The following is a 15,418-nucleotide window of genomic DNA, read 5'->3' as shown; positions in this document are numbered from 1 at the left end:
AATTAAGAAGTTCCTTATGAAAGAAGAGATTGGTATTCCCAACCAAATAGCTAAAAGACAATTGGAATGAAAATGGGAGATCAGGCCAAACATAAACATACATAATTCATTGTGAATTGACTCTCTACTCTCTTATGATATTAAAAGAATTAAGAAAATGACAATAGAAATCTCATTTCTTAGCTTATAAGGCATCAGCCCACAATGTCTGTCTTCTTATGATTTTTTTATCAAATCATTTTACAAATTTATATAATCTCAACTGTTTTTTCATGCAAAATACCAGTGATTTAATGTATAAATGATCTTATCTTTTTCTGCAAATATGCTTGCTTTCATGTAAACATATATACATTTTTTTTGGTAAATATACGTGTGCTTTTATGCAAATTTACCTGTGCTTTTAGGAAACTAGTCGTGTTACTTTAGATATATATATATTTGCTTCTATGTAAATTGACCTGTGCATTTTTGTAACACAAATCAAGACGTTATCAAACGCATTAAGTGATTAGCTGGTAGGTTATGTAAATCGAACTTCATAGCAGTCAGGGGTGCAACTAAATTCTCATAAATTTTTCTAAAGCTCAAGCTCAGCTAGGCTAAGGTTAAAAATTTTCAACTCAGGCTCAGTTCGTGTCCAGCATAACTATTACACATGGATTATGCCAACCGTTTTATTCAATTATCTTTTCCAAATTTTAGACGCAAAAATACAGAAATACCCTTAACTTAAATATAAAATCAGAAGCATGCAGCAAGGAACTTTCCCCTTTTTATATCCACACTTGCCATTCATTAGCATATTCTAAACTAAACAAAACTATAGTCTCTGTATTTTACAAATGTCTCAAATCCATGCAAAATCTCCCCAACACTGTGCCAAAAAGAAACTAGTAAACATCAACAAGAAGAAGGTATTCTTGTACATCTTCTTCTCCTCAATCCTCCTACTCATACTCATCATATTCTGGCTCATTCTCCATCCCACCAAGCCACAATTCTCCCTTAAGCAGGCTGACATTTACCAACTTTTCGTATCCGGAACACACCTCCTCAACTCCTCCATTCAACTGACCCTTGTCTCCACAAACCCCAACCAACGAGTCGGGATCTACTACGATGAGATTCAAGTTTATGCATCCTACAAAGCCCAGCAGATAACTCTTCATTCCTCCCTTGCTCCTTTTTATCAAGGTCACAAGGATACCACTATTCTATCTGCCGTTTTAGTCGCTGACGCCTTACCAGTGGCTCCTTCTTTCACTTATGATTTGGGTCGTGATCAGATGGCCGGAAGATTGGTGTTGAATATCAAGGCAGATGGTCTGCTTCGGTGGAAGGTGGCAACATGGGTCTCTGGGAAGTATAGATTCAGTGTTAATTGTGTTGCATTTTTCGTGTTCGGTCCATCAGCTCCTTTGACCTCTAAGCAAGGGACACAATGTTCTACTATCATTTGACAACTAAACCAAACCTTATTCCGCTCATATATATAGTCCACTTATTTGGTCATCTCCCTTCTGGGACATCCAATAATTGGAATGACACAGAAAAGATTAGCATGGTCCATGCGCAAGGATGACAGTTATTGGTTCGTGGATGCTAGCTAGCTAATTACCTGTCAATCATATATTTTCTTAGTTACATATGTAAAGGATCACCATGCGATCATCGTAATAATGGAACAAGCTAGCTTGTTGTTTGGATATCCTCAACCAACTGAAACCACACTTTGATTATATGGACCTCCTTACAAGAAGCAGAAGCCAGAATTATATAAACAAAAACATTTCAGTCAAAGAAGTGAAAAAGCTAGAAAACTTTTGCAATGAATTTATATAAATACACCAGAAAGCAACTTTTTAAAAAGCTAAATTATTTTGCTTCTAAACTACTCAACCTTTTTGTCGGGAGTCTTTGTATTTAGCAAGTCTTCCATGTGCAAATAAAACAAGACATGAAAATGGTAAATTGTGGAGTATTAAGGTTCTGGACCAATGTGCATGTAACAACAATTATCAATAAAAATTCTCATAAAGTTAATCAACCATTTGAAGTTTGAACAACATAACTATCTCTCTGTCCACTCAAATAATGTGCTAAAGCTTTAACAATAATGTCTGTCTGTCTGTCTATCTTCCACCAACCAAATATAGATGAAGCCAGCTACCCTTTTTTCTTTTTGGTTCAGGTAATGGGAGTCCCTATCAATAAGCGTACACTTCCATAGTCCACAACAATCTCTTATGGCAATTTGATATCACTCATTGTCGTCCAGCTCAACCGTCTTTGGGCCCAAAGCTAAATAAAAATCCTGACCCTTCTCTGTTTTTCAAGCTTGGGACCGACAATATTAAGATGTGTTGTTACTATTATTTTGATGATATTTGGTGATCCGCCTTTTACAAAAAAAAAGGATCAAGGACCCTAAATTTACATGTGTTACAAGTTAGTATTAGAGTCATGGTTCAGGAGAACAAGGTATTAACTCTTATTTTTCATATTTGTGATGATCAAAAGGTCCTTCATTCACCCTTCTGAGGATCAAGGCCACACTTGCAAGTAACAATTATAGCATGGCATATTTGTAAGCTTACTACGGATTTTCAAGGCATGCAGACCGTCACTATGAACATAGGCAATGTAAGGCATAGTGCATTTGACAACACATAACACAAAGACAAGTAATTTCCTACATCACTGGGAAGGCGTATGGCGACGTCACTAGTAGGGAGCTCTCTAAGGCACTGAGGTTAGCACTAAGCTAACGCATAATTCAGCTCCAAACATTTCAAGACCAAATCTAGTTCACGGTTAACCAACCATAACCAAACCTAACAGAACCATGTAAAACCGACCCAACCTAGACCAATTAGTTATCATTGTCCGGTTAACCAAAAGTAAGGTTATGGATTCAGTTTCAGGCCCATGCACCACCATATCAAATAATTGTCATGTAACTGTAATAATACCATATCAAATGAAAAATCAGTTTAGTACTTGATAAATAAAAGTTAAACGAGTAATTACCATGAGGATATTTTTTGATTATGGGAGCAAGTAACAAATGCTCCAATATACTGCAACCAAGTATGTTTATTGTTTCAGTACAATTACATGGTCTCTCATAATCTGCAAATACTATTTCTCCTGCTATCAATCTGAACCAGGTCTCACGTATATCTGCAAATCCTCAAAAATGGATGCTTGCAGCTTACCCTTCTTATATATACTCCAAAAGGTTGTTCTTTCTTGGTGATCAAGAAAGAAAGAATTAAGGTAGACGCATTCTCACGGCCGGTGAAAAGACAACAGAGAGACGGGCATGATCGGAGAGCGAGTAGTCATCTGGCCACATTCCTTTTTCAGCTTCACTCGGGTACAGCACCGCATTCTTCACCCTGTACCCTATTAGATCTTCTTCTGTAACTGTTTGCTCACACCTTGTAGGCGGATTCCATATTTGTTGCTGCAGTCATGTCAATAGCAAGTTTAATATACATAATTAAATAACAAGCAAGTTCAAGTTGAAGTTTAAAGGGAAAGAGGGAAGTACTTGGAATTCTTTATAATCAATAACACCATTGCCATCAATATCTGCTTGAACCCAAAGGTCTTTTGTCTCCTCATCACTCAGCCCATTTGGATGACCAATGAAATTAAGCTGCATCAAACCCATACACAAAATGTGATACAATGACATGTACTGTTAACGGCTCGGTTTTAAACTGCGAAACTGCACAAACTGGCCATCAGTTTGGCTCTGTCGTTGGTTTTTTCTTTTAATTTTTCGGTTGGTTTCAAAGTTTTCAAACCGACCGTATAAAAAACTGAACTGACCCATGAGGTTTGACAATATACTTTTGTTTTGTTTATGTATATTTTATATTACTATATTTAATTATCTATGTTTTATATTGGGCCTAATTGAAACAATACAATAATTATATCATTGATATAAGCTATTATTTTATTTCCTTTTCACTAATGGCCTAATGGGGATTATACTAAGTGGTGAAAGAACTATGTAAACCAGTTGTTATCAGTTTTTCTGTTTCCAAATATTATTGTCACTTGTAAATAGATTAGTTAAAAAAATTATACTTTATGCAAATTTTTACAAAAGCCTGGTAAGTCTAAACCACTAACCTTAAACTAAACCGGAATAAACGGTTTGGTTTTAATTTTTGACAGTTTGGTGTTAGTTTCCGATAACCAAAAACCGTTACTAACGGTTTGGCTCACGGTTTGACCCAAAAATCGTGAAAACCAGACCGTGAACACCCTGCACTTGGGATAATTCTGTACAGAAATACCTACACCTACCTGATGCAATGCTTCACAAAAACCAGAGTAAGTGATGCCATTTCCATCACTGTTGGCCTTCAGTAATGCAAAAGCATCTTCTTCTGTGAGTGAGGCCCGCCGCACATGATACTAAAAATACAAAGTCTTGGTTAGCTACAGATCATAATCATAATGTCAGCATATATATGTATCTATAAATAACAAAGGAAAGGGGCGGTCTTCAGAAAGATGGGATGGAAGATAACCGAAGAAAGATGGGATGGGAGATAACTCACTGCTTAAAAACACTGCCAGTCAAAGCAATAATCCCCCCCACATCTGACTTTCTTTCATAGCAGGTCAAAAACAAGTGAACATAACAATAAAAATACACATATATATCAAAGGCATAAAAGAAATGTGCAAAAAAGATTGTGTGTGTACCTTGAATAGTCTAAAGACTGCGTCGCTCCAACTTGTTTTGAGTACTTTCCTGCACTTGTTTGGATTAAGAAGCCATATGAAATCCACACCACATATGTTTCCTCGATGATTTCTATGGCTAACCCACTGCATACATGAATGAAATTCTGAATTATGCAATGCCATGGTAAGTACATTTGTAGATAAACAATTGCTGCTGACTGACCTTATGTGCATCGGCATCAGTGTAGTGATGAGCGGTATCATACGATGACACGAATCCCTGTGACCTAAGAAACTTGTAAACATAACCTCGCTTGCTCCCGTTCCAGTCACTTAAAACATAGATTAATTGTTAGTAATCATCATTGTATTTGGCAATTGACATAGATATAAAAGAGTTGAGTTAGTAACTTACCCGCAGAGAATAATGGGCAGAGGACTAAGATTGTTCTCCTTCTGATAAGCTTCAACAGATTGCAGGATCTTGTACACCTAAGATTTTTCATATCATCAGACGACAGCACAGCAGCAACAAAAGAGAAAGAAAAAAAAAGAGAGAGAGCATGTTTACCTGACGCAATCTTTCCAAACACATGCTTGAATCATGCGGGAACAATAAGTGAGTGTTAACTATAAGAACTTGTTCTTGTTAGCCTCCAACTAAAAGCTGGACATGTAAAAGCAGCGCAACACGGTCTCCAAAACCGTTGAAGAGGAACTCCCGATGGTCTATCACTCGAAAGTAGTCTTTGTGTACAGCAGTCAACAAGCCTACCACATAACACTCAAAACGGTTGGTAACCAAGAACTATCAAATCAAATATCCATATATGAAATCATACGCAGAGCATAGGATTTACGGGGAGTATTTCATTGAATCAAGTACGGGATTACAACCAAAAGTAGAGAATTCTGTTTACATATATGCATATATATAGTCTTAATCTACCCCGCCATATGATGACAGTTATGCATACCCGCTTCTTCATTTTGACCCATACTTGATTATTCCAATAATACTAGTGCCAAAGATAATAATACTTAGGCCATGTGTTGTGGAGGCGTCATCCATGCCACACGGGCATGATGAAGCCTACTACACCACGCCGGGAAAGTTATATGGGGTGCCAAAGGTGGGGAGCGCCACCCCAATAACGGCATGAAACAAAACAAATGGTGGGTCCACCCCACTAACGAGCAATGAATTAATTGTATAAACCAAATAAAAAAATCACCTCACCCTGCTTTACCACTTTCTTTTCTTTTCTTTTTTCCCAATTTTAAACAGTCTAATTATTATTTTAATGGGGTAGTGGCTAGTTAACTCACAACGCTTAAGATAACGAGACGGCTAGTTATTGCCTCACAGCCTACGTGGCAGTGACATGGTGCAATAATAGCTCTTGCTAGTTATCCCACAACAGACAGCCAAATGATGACCAATAATAATATAAGTGTAGTATATATTGTAATAAATAAAAACTAGTGTTTTAAATTTATATATTGTACATCAATTCATATAGTATAAAGATGAAAATGATTGAAAGGAAAGGTATTATAGTGTTTGATTGATGTTAGGTTACCATCACCACGATTATTAGTCCTGGGAAGCTTGAAATTGAGATATCCTGCATCCCGAAGCCTAGTGTCATACATGTTGACAAGTTCTTCGTTTCCAACCCAGAACTCCTGTTTATTATTAACAAACAGATATTCAAATAAATGAAAGAACATAATAATAATAATAATAAGTGGAAGGCTGACCTGAAGACAGATGATGGAAGAGCGTTCACGCAGCAGCAGATCCAAAATCCCTTGGTTCCTGTTGAACCAATACCCTCTGATTTCACTCTCTCGGCAAGCATGATCCTCGTGAATCAGGCGCTTGTAGATGGGTGCAAGGATGTTGAAGGTCGTGCACGAAAATGAATTATTATAATTAGAACAAACCCCCCTTTTCTTCGCCATTCTTTCAAAATGATAAGTGTTTGTGTATTTGGATATCAATCAACAAAGGAAGGAGATGAATCTGTGGGAGTTGTATGTTTTATTATGTGGAAGGCAACTAATGCGTGTGGGGGCCTTGAGTTGTTATTATTTGCCTTGTGAGGACCATCCCTTCATTTCATTTTTTATTTTTATTTCTATTTCTATTTCTATTATTATACACCAACCACACCTTGCTTGCTTTTACGCTAATTTATTAGTTGTCTTTGAGCGGCGCAAGTAAAGGTAAAAGTCGGTTCTTTTTATGCGACCAAGTAATGTGATTGATGACTTGGACCAGGAGACTTCCATTTTGCTATTTATAAACCCATTTTACATATATTTTTACATTTATATACACCCTCTCTAAAAAGTGAGAGGATGTCTAAATAGCAGCACCCTACTTTAAATACTTAAAAATAGCTATTCGTTTTTTCTAATACATTTTATCGTTATCTATTAATTTTGACAAACAACTTTTTATAAATATTTTATTTGATCAGCGTAGAACACCTGGTAAATCATGTTGACCTATAAACACCATGTCACGAGTTTGCTCCATGATTTATGACAGAGTTTTAACGATCCATTAATCTGGGACCTTCATGAAAGAAACCACCGTATGAAAACCCCCTGACTACTCATGCACTACCTCAAGGTTGTGAATCTCTCCTGTTTTCTTTTTTTTTTTAACGACAAACAGAATTTGTTATTAAACACAACGCAACAAACTAGCAAGATGCTAGAAACATCAAACCCAAAAAAACATTAAGACAACGTAGTCACACCACCTAATACCTTCACCCACCAGAAACACCCTTGCAATTTATACAAAATTAAACTCACTCCATTTTTCCCACGTTAAACCCGGCCACTTGGACCTATTCTTCACCCACAAAAAACTTAGTGTTTTTATCTCACCAATCAGGCACTTGTTGTTTTCCTTTCGAACACCGCGAGGTTTCTCACTTTCCAAATACACCAAATCACCGTCAAGCATACCGCATGAAACGCTTTCGCCCCTTTTTCGGTAGTAAAGAATATTTATACAATTCCAATAAATCACGAATGGAAAAGGCATAGATAGATGGAACCTTACACCAAGAGGCAATAATGCTCCAAACCAATTGCGCAAACTGGCAAGACACAAGCAAGTGCTCTGCCGATTCAACATCCTCCTCACAAATCGGACATACCATCGACCCAACCAACACACCACGTCTAGCCAATGCCAATAACACCGGTATTCTTTCCATTTCCACTCTCCACGCTAGAATCCCCACCTTTTTTGGTATAAAATTATTCCATTCAATAATATAATTTCCCCCCACATTCATGTTCACTGCATACTTCTGTTTTAAGCTCCTAATGGAGAAAATCCCACTATCATCCAAATCCCAAATAAGCTTATCCTCACCCTCATATAAGCACACAGGCTGGCAAGCAATTAACAGCTCACGAAGTTCATTTATTTCGGCCGACCCGTATAGCGACCTAGCCCAACCCCATTGTCCGCATAACTCCCCCGAGTACATCAACAACCGATCAGATACTTTGCACCATGTATTTACTTCTAATTGAAACAGTGAAGGAAAACGAACATAAAATGTGACATTCGTCAATTTCGGGTCTTGTTTGTATTCGTTTTTGTATTTGTTTATTATGTAAACCGACCCGATTTGTAAACCGAAGCTTATGTTATAATCAAAATAATGGATTTATGTTACAATATTGTTTCACACTTGTTGGGTCTTGAAAACATCCTATTTTTATTTTTATCTATTTATTTATTATTTTTTTTTTGTTGTTTTGTGTTTTTGTCTTGATCCATTTTGCATGAAAACTCTTGTGTCTCACACCCATATTTGACCACCAACATTACCCTATATATACACCACATTTCCTCTTCATTTTCCCTTGCTACAACTCCAAAAAAAAAAAAAAACTCACTCAAACATCAAAGATTCAAGGTTATCTTCTTAAGTGTTCTTGAAGGATTTTGGTCTTTCATCTTAATTAGTTTATGTAGCCTTATTAATACTTGTTTATGGTTGTGCAACATATATATAATATACACCCCTTGTTTACCTTTGGTAGTTACTTCTCCGATTTTGGTCGGTGAGGTTTCGGACCCCATAAGGCAAGGCTTCATGGAGGACTTCGTGTCCTTGATATATATACATCTATATAACTTGTTCATACATATTAATCTTGCTTATTTTAGTTTGTTGGTCATGTTTACAAGTTCCATGGTTATGGGTTTTTAAGAGTCTATGCTTCGGTTTAACCGTAAATAGCTCTAAACCGTAAACCGAACTTTGTTACTAGTTTTGTTTGTTTAAACATACTTAGTGTTAGATCTAAGTTTCTAAAATCATTTTTACAAATTCTATGGTTATGGGTTTGTAGAATCTTACCTCGGTCTTAACTCGAAACACGATCCGAACCGAAAACCGAACTTTTGTTTAAAGACTTTATTGTTAACTTTTGGTATTTTTTTATTTGTACATTATTATACAAGTTATTTAGTGTTTGGACACGTGGAAACCATCTATGAACTTGTTGTAAGATGGAAACCGAACCAAACCGATTCTTGCTCGCTTAAGACACACAAATGTGTTTTTTTTAGCCATCAAGACTTGTATATTTCTTTAAAAATAGTTACAAATTGATTTTTAAATATTTTCTTAAGTACTTGGAAATGTTGGATCCAACTTAATCTCATAACAAAGTTTGGACCGACAAAACCGAACACTCGCTTAACGTGCGTTGTTAGTTCTAAAACAATGGAACTACATACTTGGTTAAGTCTTATTAAATTTTATTGAGTTATCTCATAACATTCAATATTTTGGAAAGTTGACTTTGGGTTTGACCAATTATCAATACCCGAACCAACAACCCGAACACTCGATAAAAAAAAACCCGTTTTAGTATCTTTATTCCAAAGGGATTTGCATTCTTGCATTTTACCCACCTTATTACTTAACATAGGTTGAGTAAATATTAAGGTTAGATACTTTAATCTGGTTTCGAGCAAACTTACATTTTTAAAGGGTTATTATTATAAATTCTTAAATAGTCACATTTTAAACCTTGAACTTTAATTATTTACATTTCTCAACATTTATTTTGTTTAAAGACTTTCAAGACAACCTTTCTAAATTCAAGACTTCTTTTCTTTTTAGGCATTGTGCGTTAAACTCGTCGTTCCGACAAATCTCCAAATTATCATCTTTCAAGTTTACTACTTGAAGGTGAGTACTTCATACCCCATTTTCCATCTTTTATTTTGGGGGTGACATTTCATACTTATTCAACAAAATGCTTTATATTTGAATCTTAAACCACAAACGCAGTTGTATACTTTACCTAAATAATTGCTCGATTTGGTGTTCTATGCTTATATGCCTATGTGTTTATCGCTTTTGGTTGGTGGAACTATAAAATCCTAGACTATTTGGCATCCCCTTATAGCAAGGTGTCGTTAACGTAATGCAATTAACGATAACTATAAAATCCTAGACTATTTGACATCCCCTTATAGCTAGGTGTCGCTAATGTGTTTAGCGATATCTATTTATCCAAATTACCACTTTTATTTATCGTTTCGTATGCAAGTTTTGTGGCTATCTTTATTATATACTAATATGATTAAACTTATGAATTGCTCACCGACCTTTGTGTTGACAAGCTTTATTTTATGAAATGTTGCAGGTTTGCATCTTGGTTGATTTATGATTGTGAAGAAAACGACATCAAAGACCTTAGGATATTAGTAAAAATGAACAATATCAATTTGCCATATTTTGTGATATCTTATTTATGGTTATTTTATGGATAATTGTTATGTGACATTTTCGATGTTGTGAAATGAAATGAGTTTATTAAATACAGTCACTTTAATTAGTGCCATGTGCTTATGGACAATCGTTACACCTCGGCATGTTCCGCCGCCTTTGGTCGGGGTGTGACATAAAACGCCACTTCCCCACACCACCGTTCAAGCCAAAACAGTGTTTTATTTCCACCTCTCACCTCCCACTTCAGTACGGCGTTTAAATCCACACCCATCTCAGCGATTTCGCGTGAAATTTTTACTATATGTTTCCATGTACCCATTGAATACACCTTCGCCGGAATGAACGACCACGAATTTTCCGTGTGGTGAATAGCCCAAATGATGCTTCTCCACAAGCCCTCTTTCTCATTTTTGAGCCTCCACAACCATTTCGCTAGCATAGCAAGATTAGTTTCACGTAACGAACATAATCCGAGACCCCCTTTGTTCACCGATGCAACCACTTTATGCCAAGCAACCCAATTTATTTTCGCCTCCTCCTATTTTCATTTCATAGTTTAATCTTATAAATGCATAAATACATATTTATTTTGCGCAATTTGGACTCTAGCGCGTGTTCCCAGGTTTACCTAACAAAACAAAGGATTCTTTTTCTTTTTTTTTTCATTTTCCTTCCCTTACATTCACTTTCCTTTCCTCTCTTCCAATTCCTTTCAAAGTTGTGCTTTCATGAGCCCATGCTAAAACCCCTCCCTTTCCCCTCCCTTTTTTTTTGCCTTCCTTTAAATGAAACTCGGGAATGCCCAGATGCGTTTGGGTCATTACGGAGCTAGTAGATATATTCAAACTCTCATCCCACCAACGAGCTGCCACTCAAATGCATCTAAGTCAAATGATGAGTTAAAACAAAAACCACAAGTCATAAATAAAACAATTAAACATAAAAATGCACATTAAAGATGTACAATGCAAATCATTTATCGTTTTAATTTTTCAAAAGATTATTTCATATTTCTTTTCACTATAAATAAAGTTTAAAACGTGGTGGCTTTATACGTGGCAAAAAAATGATACAATGGTCTGACATAAGTGTTAGGGGGTGTTTGTTTTTTCTTCAAACATCTTCAAGGGAGCTTATGTCTGCAGGCGCGCAGACGTCACCCTTGAAGACTGTTTGTTTTTTTTTTTAAACAGATCTGAACACATCTTATTTCCTCTTCAAAAATAAGACACAGATCTCTTTCTTATAACATCTTCACAAAACCCTACTCCCTCTTCTCCTCCGACCAGGTACGCACACAACATCAGTCACCCAACCAACCCACGCCCAACTTTAAATCTGATCTAAACCCGTCACGATTCATTTCATATCATTTCAACAAAATAATAATATCATTATCAATCATCATGTCTTTGAGATCATCGATCTGTTTGACACTAGCAGCAACCCTAGAATCTCGTCTTCTTATTCTCACCGGCCGTTGCCGACCTCGTCGTCGTTTTAACCGAAGATAACTTCGAGAAGGAAGTCGGTCAAGATCGCGGCGTTCTCGTTGAGTTCTACGCGCCTTGGTAATTCAACTCAACTCATCTCATATTATTATTATTATTATTATTAACTGTTTCTTATATTGATCTAATTAGTTTATTTTGTTAATGATTAATTAGGTTTGTGATTCAGGTTCTAGTGTTTATGCAGCTATTTGAAGTGTGTTTGATGATTAAATTAGCTTATAGTGTCTAGTTTTGGATCCTGTTAACTGTATTTAGTCGATCTGATTATTAGTTGATTTGATTATCGCCGATGAAAGTTAGATGTCACTGATTATTAATTTTGTTTCTGGTAAAATTAGGCTTCTAGTGTTTATTCAGCTATTTGAGGTGTGTATTTGCTGATGAAATTTGCTTTTAGTGTCTATTTTCGATTCTGTTAACTGTATTGTTAGTTGATATGATTGGTCGAGTTGTTTATTGTCGTTTAAATTTAGGTGTCGCCGATTACTGGTTTTTTTAAACAGATCTGAATAAATGACTTCTATCTTGTGAGATAAGTTTGACAGTTATGCAGACAGTATCAGCTTATAAAAACAAACAGTCTTATATTTTCAGCTTGCAGATCTTCAGACCACATCTTCAGTTGCAGACATGAAAACAGATGAAATCAGCTTGCAGACAGTTTATGTCTGCAAAAACAAACAGCACCTTAGAAAACAACAGTTGGCATGTACGAAAAGAGACAAAAGAAAATTGCAAGGGCCAAAAAGTCAACATATATTTTCATATGGGTTAAATATGTATGGATGGAACTGGTCCTGTGGCTTAACGTTTTCCTTTAATATATAGGTAATGCTAATTTTCTCATAGAGAATAAGGTGCTGTTTGTTTTTTAAGAGGTAAAATGTCTGCAGTCTGCGACCACATCTACAGACATCTGTAGCAGAAGAGGTGGATCAAACCTCTGGTCTGCAAGAAGAAGACTGTTTGTTTTTTAACAAGTCTGCAAACTGTTAAAATAAACAGAAATTTAAATAAACCGAATTTTTAAACATAAAAAAGGTCTTCAAACTTAAACTTTACGCAAACCTAATGGAACAAGATCTTCATTAAATTTAAACTTTCTACAAATTTTTTTCAATAAAAAACAAATGATAATTGGACAATTATGCAAACTAATTAATTGAACAAAAACTAAAGATAATTCAACAAATCAATTTCTTATAAAAAAAATAATAAAAATTCAACAATAATTGAAAAACAACTCTCAAGATCTCATAAGTCAAAACAAGCCAAGCTCAAGCTCATTTACACAAAATAAACCTAAATTGATAAACACGACATCAATAATCAGTCTACGAACATCAATTAAACCTGATTTCAACAAATTTCGATATTATAACCTTTCAATAGTATAATTTAATACACAAATTCAAACCGATTACATCACAAATCATACAAATATAGGTAAAGTACACAAATCAACAAAATAACAGTACACGGGACCGGAGTTGTGGATGTGTGATAGCGGGAGGCGGAGGCGGCGGACCTACGGCACGCGAAGGCGGCTGAGGTATGGGGTTGTCGTAGAGGTGACGGCGGAGGGAAGGGGGGCAGCGGAGGTGTAGGGTGGCTGGAGAGGGGACGGCGGGAGCAAGAGAGGGGAGGCGGAGGTGTGGGGTGGCCGAAAAGAGGGCGTCGAGGCAGCGGAGGTGTGGGGTGGTCGGAAAAGGGGTGGCGGTGGAGAAGAGAGGAGAGGGATGGAGGATTTGCTAGGTTGATGGAAGGGTTTAACGAGAACAGATGTGGGAAGATGTTAGAAGCTAATGGACCTAAGTCTTCTCCAATAAGAGGGACGCGTAGACCTTTTTTAATGAAATGTCTTCAGAAAACAAACAGTCTGCGAGCCTAAAGGTCTGCACGTGATCTACGCGACACAGACATAAGAGGCCACGAAGATCTTCAAACAAAAAACAAACACCACCAAAATTGTCATATGTGTTGTATCATAGGGAGCAAACGAGCTATCTTTTAAAGACTTGAAATTTATTTGAAGGGCACCGACGCCTCAGCCAAGTATGATCTCATTTTCTTGTAATTTTCATTATATTTTATTTAATAAATTGTAATTTCAATAAATAAAATAAAATCATCCACACACAGGAGTGGATATTCTGTTGGAACGAATGATTTCATCGTCTCGTTTGGTATCCCAACCTCCTCATTTTCGTTTACTTCTTCCATTCAATTCAGATTCAAACTCAAGCCTCCTCCTCATGCAGTTGCTGCTTTCCTCAAGCCCTAAACGCAACCGCCGGCCGTTATTGAAACTACTCTTCGGGTGCTCCAGTGGGACCAACTCTGCGATTCCGTCGCTTCCTTCTCCGGCACCTCCTTGGGCCGCCAAGCTACCAAGGTTTATTTTTAATTATTAATAATTGCATCAACCACTGACTGACTGACTGTTTGTTTAGGCGGAATTATGTTGTTTGGATCACTCCTACCAAGACAGTTTGAGACTACTGGCAGAGACTAATGCCGCCGTTCAAATGCACAACCATGGTGGCTGCGTCATGGATTTCACCTCTATCGATATCGCTAAGGTAACCTTACTTATAACACTACTACTACTTCCACCTTTTCCACGTTTATTATTATTATTATTATAATTTCTATTTCATATGATGCATATTGCATACCATTTCACTAACCACTTGTAGTCCATCCAACAACATTTAGGAGTTTGCGAGTTTCTAGACTATAAAGGGCCTGAGAAATAAACATTACGCCAATGCCAATTAATTGCCAATGGTATAGACTATAAAGGGCCTGAGAAATAAAACTACTATCGAGCCGGGGGTCTCACCGGAAGCAGCCTCTCTATCCCCATGGGGTAGAGGTAAGGCTGTCTACATCTTACCCTCCTCAGACCCTACCATAGCTTTGCTATTGGTGGGATATACTGAGTACGATGATGATGATGATGATGATAGAGTTTTGTAACGATTATGCATGCTTAGGAATAACAAGTATGACAAGACAATTATACAATACTTTTAAAGTCTTGTTTGTTCAACACTGCTTGGATAGGATAAACCTGTGTTATGTCGGTAGGTTATGCAGACTTACTAAGAAAAACCATTCACTTGGTAAATTACTGGATCCTTAAGTCACACCAATTTCAATTAACTTGATGATATTTGCTTCCAAATAGGAGCTGAAATAGTCAAGAGAAGTCCTAAATTTTGTTATTTTGCGTGTAGGTGAAGTCTGCAGTACAAACATGCTCACAGGGGCTTTCCTGTTGATGGACCGGAAGCAGTGGCCCTTGTAACCATGCTACAGTTGGTTGACTCGTTGCAGATGAATCTCAAAGAGGCAATAAAGGAAGACTCAGATTGGCTGCGACGCTTCATGCCA

The 15,418-nt window shown here is 36.7% G+C and overlaps 1 non-coding gene and 2 pseudogenes across 2 annotated transcripts; 2 read left to right on the top strand and 1 right to left on the bottom strand.

Annotated features, from left to right (window-relative positions):
* Positions 1-950: 950 nt before the first annotated feature.
* LOC143613739 (putative calcium-binding protein At1g02270) lies at positions 951-6,684 on the bottom strand (annotated as a pseudogene).
* LOC143613749 (U6 spliceosomal RNA) lies at positions 1,517-1,619 on the top strand. The gene has a single exon (XR_013150174.1). It is a non-coding gene; the product is annotated as a U6 spliceosomal RNA (small nuclear RNA).
* A 7,622-nt stretch (positions 6,685-14,306) lies between the features above and the next one.
* LOC143613737 (uncharacterized) lies at positions 14,307-15,412 on the top strand (annotated as a pseudogene). Its single transcript, XR_013150171.1, has 3 exons — positions 14,307-14,414; positions 14,473-14,601; positions 15,262-15,412. The product of XR_013150171.1 is annotated as an uncharacterized LOC143613737 (transcript).
* Positions 15,413-15,418: the final 6 nt, after the last annotated feature.

This window comes from Bidens hawaiensis, unplaced genomic scaffold (assembly GCF_021521415.1).
Source record: "Bidens hawaiensis isolate Kalapana, Puna unplaced genomic scaffold, B.hawaiensis_p1.1 tig00038089_1, whole genome shotgun sequence".
Taxonomy (NCBI): domain Eukaryota; kingdom Viridiplantae; phylum Streptophyta; class Magnoliopsida; order Asterales; family Asteraceae; genus Bidens; species Bidens hawaiensis.
This window is presented reverse-complemented; position numbering and strand designations above follow the sequence as displayed.